At 35.2% G+C, this 12007-nt stretch overlaps 1 long non-coding RNA gene across 2 annotated transcripts in view; it reads right to left on the bottom strand.

Annotated features, from left to right (window-relative positions):
• LOC141565538 (uncharacterized) overlaps window positions 1-12007 on the bottom strand; it is a 160758-nt gene that overhangs the window by 109401 nt on the left and 39350 nt on the right. The window lies entirely within an intron of this gene.

The raw sequence follows: 12007 nt of genomic DNA on the forward strand, positions 1-12007 counted from the left end.
ATAATGAGATGAACCAAATCAGTTCCAATAGAGCAGTAATGAAATGAACCAGTTATTTCCAGAGAAAGAACTCTGGGAGACGACTATGACTACATAGAATTTCCAATACCCCTATTTTTGTCTGCCTGCATTTTTTATTTCCTTCACAGGCTAATTGTACGCTATTTCAAAGTCCGATTCTTTTTGTACAGCAAAATAAGTGTTTGGACATGTATACATATATTGTATTTAATTTATACTTTAACATATGTAACATGTATTGGTCAACCTGTCATCTGAGGGAGGGGGATAAGGGGATGGGGGAAGGAGGAGAAAAACTGGAATAAAAGGCTTGGCAATTGCTAGTGCTGTAAAATTACCCATGCACATATCTGGTAAATAAAAAGCTATAATAAAAAAAAAAAAAGAATGATCATTTTTAATCAGAAAAATATTTTTATGACATAAAATTAAACTTGCTTCTATATAAAGATCTTTGGTTTTCAAGGAATTATGTGACTGTTCTGAACTCTACTGATATATATTTATATGAAATCTGTGTTCATTCTTTGAAGTCTTCATCCTTTTTTAATATTCTATTCATATATTATATATTATATTCACTATTCCAAAACTAGACTTTTTCATACCAGAAATTTCAATCAAACATGGGAGGATATCTAAAGAATAAAAGAGAACAAAACTAAATTTATCAAGTTATACTTTTAAATGTTTCAATGAAAAGAAGTTGCTTTTTAAAGGTATTCACAAAATAACAACATATTCTAGGTTTAGTCACAGAACAGAATACCCATGGAGTTGAATGGGTAAGCCCACTGAGTAAGTAATAAAAGTAGAAGATGGATTTACTTGTAAACTCTCCAGATTAATCTTATTTTTATACAAATTGAATCATGTCATTTTTGTTCAAAATTCTTGTGTGTTTGTGTGTATGTGTGCACGCACGCACCCTGGTTTAGCAATATTTAGAATAGGTAGAAAATAATAATAAAATAAATAATAGAGCAATATTAATGCTGGGGAGGACAGAACAACCAGTTTTGCGGCCCCTTTTGCTAACCACTAAAAGAACAAAGTCTTCTTGAAGAAGAATGGGCAAAATTCCTGGAATATCTATCAGATCCTCTTTCCCATGTTCTTTCAGAAAACCTTATTTCTTTTTTTTTTTAATACTCATCAAAATACTTTTTGTCATTGGGGCTTTTCTTTCTTGGGGGCACATATATTTACACAATTATCTTGCTGCACAAGAAAAATCAAATCAAAAAGTTTTTTAAAATGAGAAAAAATAAAATTCAAGCAAACAATAACAAAAGAAGTGAAAATGTTGTGATCCACACTCAATTCCCACAATCCTCTCTCTGGGTGTAGATGGCTCATTTACACAAGAAAGATCATTGGAACTGGCCTGAATCATCTCATTGTTGAAAAGAATAGTATAGTCTTCTTGTTGCCGTATATAATGATCTCCTGGTTCTGCTCATTTCATTAAGCATCAGTTCATGTAAGTCTCTCCAGGCCTCTCTGAAATCATCCTGCAAATAATTCCATTTAAACAAACCATGGGAACACACATACAACCTATATGAACAACACATACACATCCTATTTAGTGGTGACTTCTGGGCAACTGATGTGAGAAATATCAAGTATGTTTTTTCAGCATATGACCCAACTCTTATCTTAGAGATGATGGACTTCAGATACAGAATGTGATTCATTTTTTTATGAAGTCCAGATTAGCTCCCTGGAGGCCTCAGAATCAGCCGGAGTCAGGATAAGCAAAAGTCCTTGGTTTTTAGAGGGAGAAATGAAGGGGATTGACAAAACTGCCACTGGTTCTCCACCAATCCATCTTCCTTCCCCTCGTCCTCCTCCAAAGCGACTCTGGCTTGTCTTACTCCACCCCCTAATCCCTCCTACAATTATCTGTATACACCAAAAGATCAAGCCAGCAAGGAATAGTAAGAAGGGCCATTTCCCAAGCATATGCTAATAGAGTATTGTCCAATAGCTAATTAGCCTTAAGTGCTTGGTTGTCTGATTCCTGTGCACCTCTTCAGAGTTTCAGCCCTTTACATCTTTGGACATGACCAATAAAGGAATTTGTTTTGATTGACTGCATATTCATTATGGGGACTTTTGGATCTTTCCTATAATAATGAGATTGAGAAAGATAAATACAGATAGCCAAAAAAAGAAAAGGGAGAGAATTGGAGAGGCATCTTTTCCAAAATGTAGATTTAGAGAACAAAAAGAAAACAAGAAAGCACAGAAAAGCAAAACAACTCTGAAAATTCTAGAATCTGCTTATTATATTGATAGGAGTAGGGCCTCAATGGGAGGAGACTGAATCCCTAAGACTAACCGTCAAGAGTTCTTACCCCACCACAGCAATCTCCTTTACCTGGTCCCTCATTCATCAAAGTCTGCCACCCCAGGATCCATTTCCTGGGGTCCCCTTTATTCAGTCCCAATCCTCCTTCCCCTAACTTATGTGTCAGAAGTTAATGTCTAGTAACAGCTATTACTACTGGGCTTATATCCCAAAGAGATCTTAAAGAAGGGAAAGGGACCTATATGTGCAAGAATGTTTGTGGCAGCCCTCTTTGTAGTGGCTAGAAACTGGAAACTAACTGAATGGATGCCCATCAATTGGAGATTGGCTGAATAAATTGTAGTATATGAATATTATGGAATATTATTGTTCTGTAAGAAATGACCAGCAGGATGATTTCACAAAGTCCTTGAGAGACTTACATGAACTGATGCTGAGTGAAATGAGCAGGACCAGGAGATAATTATATACTTCAACAACAATACTGTATGAGGATATATTCTGATGGATGAGGCCCTCTCCAACAATGAGATGAACCAAATCAGTTCCATTTGTTCAATATGAAGAGAACCAGCTATACCCAGTAAAAGGATTCTGGGAAATGAGTGTGAACCACTACATAGCATTTCCAATCCCTCTGTTTTTGTTTGCCTGCATTTTTTATTTCCTTCTCAGGTTATTTTTACCTTATGTCTAAATCCAATTTTTCTTGTGCAGCAAAATAACTATATGTATGTGTGTGTATATAAATATATATATACATATATATATATATATATATATATATATGTATATGTATACATATATATATATATATATATATATATACTTTAACATATTTAACATGTGTGGGTCTACCTGCCATCTAGAGGAGGGGGTGGGGGGAAGGAGGGGAAAAGTTGGAACAAAAGGTTTTGCAATTGTCAATGCTGAAATATTAGCCATGTATATATCTGGCAAATAAAAAGTTATAATTTTTTTAAAAAGGCTAGATCTCCCACACTAATACATTGTTGGTGAAGTTGTGAAAGAATCCAGCCATTTTGGAGAGCAATTTGGAACTATGTTCAAAAAGTTATCTAACTGTCCATACCCTTTGATTCAGTAATGTTTCTACTGGGCTTGTATCCCAAAGAGATCTTAAAGGAAGGAAAGGGACCCATATGTGCAAAAATGTTTGTGGCAGCCCTCTTTGTAGTGGCCAGAAACTGGAAACTGAATGGATGGCATTTAGTTGGAGAATGGCTGAATAAGTTATGGTATATGAATGTCATGTAATATTATTGCTCTTTAAGAAACAATCAGCAGACAGATTTCAGAAAGGCTTGGAGAGACTTATATGAACTGATGCTGAGTGAAATGAGCAGAACCAGGAGATCATTGTACACGGCAACATCAATATTATATAATAATCAATTCTGATGAACGTGACTCTTTCCAACAATGAGATGATGGATGCCAGTTCCAATGACCTTGTGATGAAGAGAATCATTTACACTCAGAGAGAGGACTGTAGGAATTGAATGTAGATCACAATATAGCATACTCACTCTTTTTGTTATTCACTTGCATTGTTTTCTTACTCATTTACTTTCTTTTTTTAATCTAATTTTTCTTGTGCAGCAAGAGAATTATATAAATGTTTATACATATTGGATTTAACATATATTTTAATATGTTTAACATATATTGCATTGCTTGCCATCTAGGGGAAGGAGTGGGATAAAGGAGGATAAAATCTGAAACACAAAGCTAAGCAAGTGTCAATGTTGTCAAATTATCCATGTGTATGTTTTGAAAATAAAAAGCTTTATTTAAAAAAAAAATCTAGTAACAGTTCTATCCTTAAGAGAGTATCTGAGAATCATGGATTCTTATCCTGGATCCTTCAGGCTTCTTCAATTCTTTACTTATTTCTGCAGATACCTTCCTGGATGGAATCCTTATAGATAAAAGATTCCTATAATGACAGGGTTTGGACATAGATGGCTAAATACACACAGAGAAACACAAACACAACAGAATATACCAATATTTCATGTTTCTATAGATATATGTGGTATTATTGCTATATATTAGTATTATACTACATGATGTATATCTTAGAACATTGTTATATATAACATAACATGTTTGTCTGTTATCTTTATATTATACTTTGGTTACATTCTACATGGCATCATATTAATATGCAATATAAAAGTATATGTATGTGTGTATTATATACTTATATGTATTTCCAATGGTCTCGTTTTTCAAATGTATCTGGCTCTTTGTGACCCCATTTGGAGTTTTCTTGACATTTTGGGGTTAGCCATTTCCTTTTCCATCTCATTTTACAGATGAAGAAGTAGTGGCAAACAGGAATAAGTGATTCTTGTCCAGGGTCACACAAGTCAGTATATATCCGAGGCTAGATTTGAACTAGGTCTCCCTGACTACAGGAGCAGAGGTCTATATCCACTGTGCCACTCAGCTGCCCCATTTTTTTTTGCTGAGGTTATTGGAATTAAATGACTTGCCTAAGATCACACAGCCAGGAAGTGTTAAGTGTCTAAGGCCAAATTTGAACTCAGGTCCTCCTGACTTCAGGACTAGTGCTCTATCCACTGCACAAACTTGCTGCCCCACAGATGCCCCATTTAAAAAAAAATACTAGGTCACATTTATATGATGCCTTAAGTTTTGCAAAGCATTTTATTTATACATGGTATTCCGTTTACTCCTTACAACAATCCAGAAAGGTAGGTACTATTATTAATACCATTTATAGGAGGGGAAATTGAGGTAGGATTAAAATGGTTTGTCTAGTATCAAAGAGACAGTGTCTGAGTAAGGATCTGAACTCAGATCTTTTTGACTTCAGGACTAGCCATATCTATTGCACTATGTAGCCACCTGTGTGCAAATTACTTAAATGTATATTGCACATGTGTGTACAGGTATGCACATATTTGGATATATTGTATATCTATGTGAATACCAATTCATGTTACATACAAATATGATACAAGTGTTCCCTCAATTTATTGTATGCTTAAAATTTGCATGTTATTATAAAAATTGTATCATCCCACTGCTTACTACTTTTAAGAATGAATTATAAAAATAAAAGTTAAGTATTGTTTGTATAGAGATTAAAGTATTCAACTATTACATTTGTCACTCAACAACATCCATTGTTATATACAATATAAATTTCCAAAGAATTGCAATTCTTTTAAAAAACTGAAGTAATTTAAAAACAATTGCAGACCACTTTGAAATTATCAGCAATTAAATTTAACTACATAATTTTTATTATAAGAAATTTTAGCAATACTTATACTATATTCTGGTGTTTGAGAGCTCTATGTTGGTATAAAATTATAATAAATTCCTATTGCACTTTAATAAAATCTGGTCTAAGAAAATTAGCTGCATAGATTATTTTTCTGAAAAGTACCTGAGAGAATTTTCCCACCAAAGTAGGGATAGAAAGTGTTGGTACCTAATGTCTAAAAAAAATGTTCTGTCCCTACTCATGGCACCTTCAATATTTTGATACTTTGAGCCAAAGCCCCAGTTGCCCAACTTTAACCCTAAGTCGCTTCAGGATTGTTGAGTGAAGGTACCCACTAGAATAATTCATACTTTTGACATAGGACAGGAAAGACAAACTCACAGTGACTTTTTCCTTCTTTGCTTTGTGGGCCTTCACAAACTCTGGAAATAATCCAGTGTTTCAAATTAATCCCCTTCATCTACTTTCCCTTCTTCCATGCAGGGCAACTGTCTCCCTTTAGCAACAGAACCAAGGTGTGCTCACTTTTCTGTACTATGTCTAATAAACTACTGGTACAGCCCACATGATCAGTATTATTATGATTAATCTACTGGGCTAATAAAACATGTTTTGCAAATTAACTAAGCATGAATGAAATGACTGCTGCAAGATGGTTAGTCTATCTCACATGCAAAATAATACAGCCAAATTTAGGATGTTATCATGCTTTGCTGGAGTTCCAGCCGCCCCTTGGAAAATATTTCTGATGAGTTTTTCATGTGAAAATGATGAACAGAAGAGAGTGTCCTTCTATTTCCATGTCAATAATCACATTCTGCAGTTATCTACATTTGTTCAACATCTAATAAAGCCTACCAGGCAATGTTTTTGGGAAGCTACCTTTGGGAAGCTATTTAAACAGTAACATATGTTCAAAAGGATTTTTGAATGATAGCAAAACTTGTAGCCTCTCTCAACACTCACAAGCCAACTGTGTTTCCATGTTTATAGCCAGCCAAAAAATACAAACAAAATCAGCTCTTTATAGAGTTGGCTAGGAAGGAGGAAGAGGAGTGAATAATCAAATTATAAAACCAGCCAATCAGGACAGCTAGCTGACACAGTGGATAAAACACCAGCCCTGAAGTCAGAAGGACCTGAGTTCAATTCTGACTTCAGACACTTAATACTTCCTAGCTGTGTGACCCTGGGCAAGTCACTTAACCCCAATTCCCTCAGCAAAAAAAAAGAAAAGAAACCAGCCAATCTGCATGGCTTACAAATGCCTAGAATTCTTGAAACCTTCTTAAGGAAAAGTCCTATATCTATAGAATGGGGGAGGCTATGACAATCAATCAATAAATAATTTTTAAGTGTATACTTACTTTTCATCAGGCACCATGTGAGAGCTAGTGATACAAAAAAGAGGTAAGATGGTCCCTGTGCTCAAGTTCACTATTTTCGCTAAGACAATAAGCAAACAAATGTGTACAAGCAATGTATATGCAAAATAATGGTAAAAATTAAGAGAAAGGCTCTAGAATTAAGAAGAGAAAGCACTGACTTCCTTTAGAAAATGGGATTTCAGCAGGAAAGCAATTAGGAGGTAAACAGGGGAACCATTTGACTTTGTCTGAGATCAATGATTTACTAGCCCTACTTTTTTTCTTGATAGATTCTACTCTTGATCCTTGTTATAGTGTTTGTGTATATCTATTTCCTATCCCTCCTGATTCTTCTACTTTAATTCTACTCTTTAGCTTGATTTGCTATTATTTAACCTCCCTACTAATGGATCCCTCCCTTATTTTCTCCCTCCCCTTTATAATTGGGGACCCCCATGGCATCTCACAATGAGCTTTTGTTTATATGGGGTATATCCTTCAACATTTTCAATATTAGAAATTAAAACATCTTCGTATTATTATGAAAACAGTTTTGACCTTGTGGATCTCTTCAAAGAGTTTCAGGGACTGCTAAAGATCCCAGGACTACCTTGTGACAAGCCCTACTCCGGGCACTTCTCTAAGGTTAAGATGAAGACAAAGGGGTGATCTTCTTTGGGAGGCAGTTTTTTAACCTGTACCAAAGCTATCAGAGGTTCAGTCCCTGTCACCATAAGGATATGTTCCTGAGCTTTTCTGGGAACAGGACATATTCATACAACATATATCACTGGTCACAACAGTTCTGTGTACTTATATGATAGACAAACAACAGCCGCTGCCTATGGTCAAATTGTGGTTATGCTTAATTATGCTCCTTGACAGGATCAAATACTAAATCCTCTGGAGTTTAAAGACCTTCATAACCTGCCCCTTCTTCATTTTTCCAGTCTGATTACACCTCAAACCCTGTCATCCCCAAATCTGGGGACAGTGACCTCCATGCTGGTCCTCAAACAAAATACTCTTATCTCCCAACCCCAGCTAATTGCATACCTGGAATGCTCTTCCCTTGCACCTGCACCTACAGGTATCCAATTCACTGTTAAAATCCCATCTTCTACAAAACACCTTTCCTGTTCTCCTAAATTCTATTGCTTTCTCCTGTTATTTATTTCCAATTCATCCCATATGTGACTTGTTTGTACTTGGTTGTTTGCACATTGCCTTCCCATTTTATACCACAAGCTCCTTGGAAAGCAAGGATGATTTTTTTTTTGCCTTTGTATTCCCAACATATAGCACAATCACTGGGAAATAGAAGGCACTTAATAAAGGTTTATTGAATAACAATCTGTCTCCCATGCAATGGGAGTTGTTCAGTCATTTCAATCATGTTTGACACTCCATGACCCCATCTGGGATTTTCTCAGCAAAGAGAATGGAGTGGTTGGTCATTTCCTTCTACAATCCATTTTACAGATGAGGAAACTAAGGCAAACAGAATTAACTGACTTGCTCAGAGTCACAGCAAGAAAATGAGTCTTGTTGACTCCAGATCTGATATTGTGCCACTTGGCAGCTCAGGGAATCTCTATATACTATTGTTGTTCAGTCATTTCAATTACACCTACCTGTTTAAGACCCCACATTTAGAGCTTTCTTGGCAAAGATTACTTACTAATTTGCCATTTCCTTCTCTAATATATATATATATGTACATATATTATTAATACTGTCTAAATTAATGAAGGGGGATTTCCACACTGGGCATTTCCTATAGCAATGAAATCCCAGTCATGGAACCACAGTAAAAAAGCAACAAACAACAAAAGAATAAATAAAAATATAGGACTGTTGGATTCCTGATCAGGAATGAAGTCTATCTAACAAGAATTGATAGCAATATATTTTTCAGGGTTTTGTCAAGTAAATTGTTCAGATATAGGTTGGACTAAATGGCCTGTACAGCTTCCTCCAACTTAGATTTCAAGATTCTATTATGATGGGAATCTTCTGGTGGGTAATATGAGTTAAGAACAGGGGTTCTTACCAGATGTGCATGAACTTGTTTTTAGCCATATTCTGAAAATCACAAAATTACCTTTGTGATTATGCATAGTTTTATACATTCAAAAATAGTTTTTCTAAGCTGGAAAGACATGTGAACTGAAGCAAAGTGAAATGAATAGAAGCAGGAGAACATAATAACAGCAATATTATAAGAAGATCAAGTGTGAATGACTTAGCTAAACTCTGAAGTAGTTATGGTGAAAAATGTTATCCATCTCTGTAGCTGATACAGAGCTGAAGCAGAATTCAAATACAGATTGAAGTATACTTTTTCCCATACTTTCTGTATTTTTCTTAAAATTGGGTTTTTTATCTTCTTTTACAAAAATACTAATATGGAAATTATGTTTTGTGTGACTACACACGTAGCCTACATCAAATTGCTTGCCTTCTCAATGACAAGGATGGAGAGGAAAAGAGAGTTTGGGAACTCAAAATTTTAAAAACGAATGCTAAAAATTGCTTTCATATGTAATTGGGAGAAAAATACTACACAAATAATTTTTCTTAAATATATTATTCTAAGAATGGGTCTCTAAGCTTCACTAGACTACCATGGATTCATAAGTCAAAACAAGTTAAGAACTTATGGTCTAATACAGAAATATTCAATTGAAATAAAAATGGAGGCCACTAATTGCTACATAAGAATCCATGCAAGATACATGTCAACTTAGCTTTAAGATGTAATGTTATCTGATGCTGAATGAAGTGGGCAGAATCAGGAGAACATTGTACACAATAATAGCAAGATTGTGTGATGATTAACTATGATAGACTTAGCTCTTTTCAGTAATACAGTGATCAAAGACAATTCTGATAGACTTGGAAAAATGTCATCTGCATCTAAGAAAAAAAAGCTATGGAGACTGAATATATGGATTGAAGTGAAGTTTTTGTTTGCTTATTTTTCCCTCGTGGTTTTTTCCCTTTTGTTCTTATTTTTCTTTCACAATATGACTAACATGGAAATATCTTTAAAATGAATATACATGTATAACTTATACCAGATTTCTTGCTGTCTTGGAGAAGGAGAAAGGGAAAAAAAAATTGTAACTCAAAATCTTATAAAAGTGAATGTTGAAAACTATCTTTACATGAAAGTGGAAAAATAAAATTCTATGGAAATTTTTAAATATATTATCTATGTTTTATTGTATTTTTATTTATTTTGTTTTTATTTATTTTTTGTTTTTTGTTTGTTTATTTTGTTTTCCCAATAACATTTTAATTTGTTTCAGGGACACTCAGGAATGTTGCCTCCAGTCAGCAGTGGGTCCCGGATTTGATACCTATAGTCTAAAATAACTTTGAAAGACTTATAAACATGGTTTAACGCAATTACCAATCACAATTCCAAAGGATTCATGATGAAATGTGCTCTTCACCTCCATAGAAAGAGCTGATGGATTCAGAGCAGACTGAAATACACTTTTTTTTGGGGGGGGGCAGGACAAGGAAGTGGGAGAGGTTGAAAAAAAACAAAACTAATGAAAGAATTTGTTTGGCTTGATTCTAACCATCTGTAATGGATTTTGTTTCTTTTCTTCTAAAAGAGAGGGAGAAGAGATAGTGGAGAGAAGAAAATTCAGCACTGAAAATAAAACAGAATTTTTTAAAATAATAAACATGGTGTATTCTAGTAGGACTGTTTCTGAACTGTACCAAAACATGCTAAAGTCTCTCATGCCAGAATATGCCCAGTGAAAACCTAGTTACCTCATTTCTGATCCTTTTTACTTTTGTTTTTGCTTTTTTAGCCAGAGCTGCAGTAACTCAGCAGTAATACTGCCCATTCTCAGTACATAGCAGAACCTCAACCTATAAATGCTTCAGATAGAGAGGGGAAGAATGCCTGCAGTACCGAGGCTACAAAAATCATAGTACTGGGTACTGGGCATGCAAAAGTAAAAATAACAATCTCTGACTGTAAAAGGATTTTATAAGATTGGGGGAGAATGGGGAGAAGATGCAACTGTGATGAAGAAATACAATAGATCAATAAATAAAAGGTCATTTGAGTAAGAATAGAGCATTAACAACTATAAGGATCACAGAAGCTTTCTATGAAGGAGATGACATCTGAGAAAGGCCTTGAAGGGAAGAAAGGATTCCATTCAATGCAAGAAGCAGCCAGGACAATTTGGCCAAAGGCTAAATTTCAGTAACAATATCGTCCAGCAACAATATGAAATAATGCTGAAAGATAGGAGCCAGATTGAGAAGAGCCTGATTAGAAAACATAAACAAATACAGTATTAGTGCAACACAGTTTGTGGCCAGCTAAATTCAATTCATAATCCTGCTCAAAAATCCCCCTGAGAACCATTAGAGGCTTTTAATTAAGCAGGGCCTACAAACTGCTTAGCATTGTGCCACATTTGAATAAATGAATGAACAAATGAAAAAAAAAAAAAAAAACAGTTTTAAATGATTACTATGTGCTGGCCACAATACATAATACAAAGTAGGCTCTGCCCTCAAGGAGCTTACATTCTAAAAGGAGAAAATACATAGAGGGGAATGGTGAACAGAAAAAGGCTAATTTCTAAATACAGTTTAATTACTGTTATGATCTAAATTAACAGTTCAGCACCTTTCTCCTTTGACTTTGCCCCCACTGCCAGCCTTTAATAACTCATGCTTGGACAACTGTAATAACCTGTTGGTTGGTCCCCATCCTTCACTCAGCTGTCAAACTGATCTTCCTAAAGCATAAATCCATCCATGTCATCCCAGTGGCTCCTTACCACCTCCAGGATCAAATATAAAATCCTATTTGACCGTCAAAGGCTGACACTCCACCCCACAAACCTATAAATCCCAGGATCCAACAAGGCTGGCTTCCTCATTGTGCCTCCAGCAAGCCACTATGTTTTCTACTTTTAGGCCTCTTCATTTATTCCTCCTGGCATCTGGAATGCTCTCAGGCCCCATTTCTACCTC

The sequence above is a fragment of the Sminthopsis crassicaudata genome, chromosome 4 (assembly GCF_048593235.1).
Source record: "Sminthopsis crassicaudata isolate SCR6 chromosome 4, ASM4859323v1, whole genome shotgun sequence".
In the NCBI taxonomy this organism is placed as follows: domain Eukaryota; kingdom Metazoa; phylum Chordata; class Mammalia; order Dasyuromorphia; family Dasyuridae; genus Sminthopsis; species Sminthopsis crassicaudata.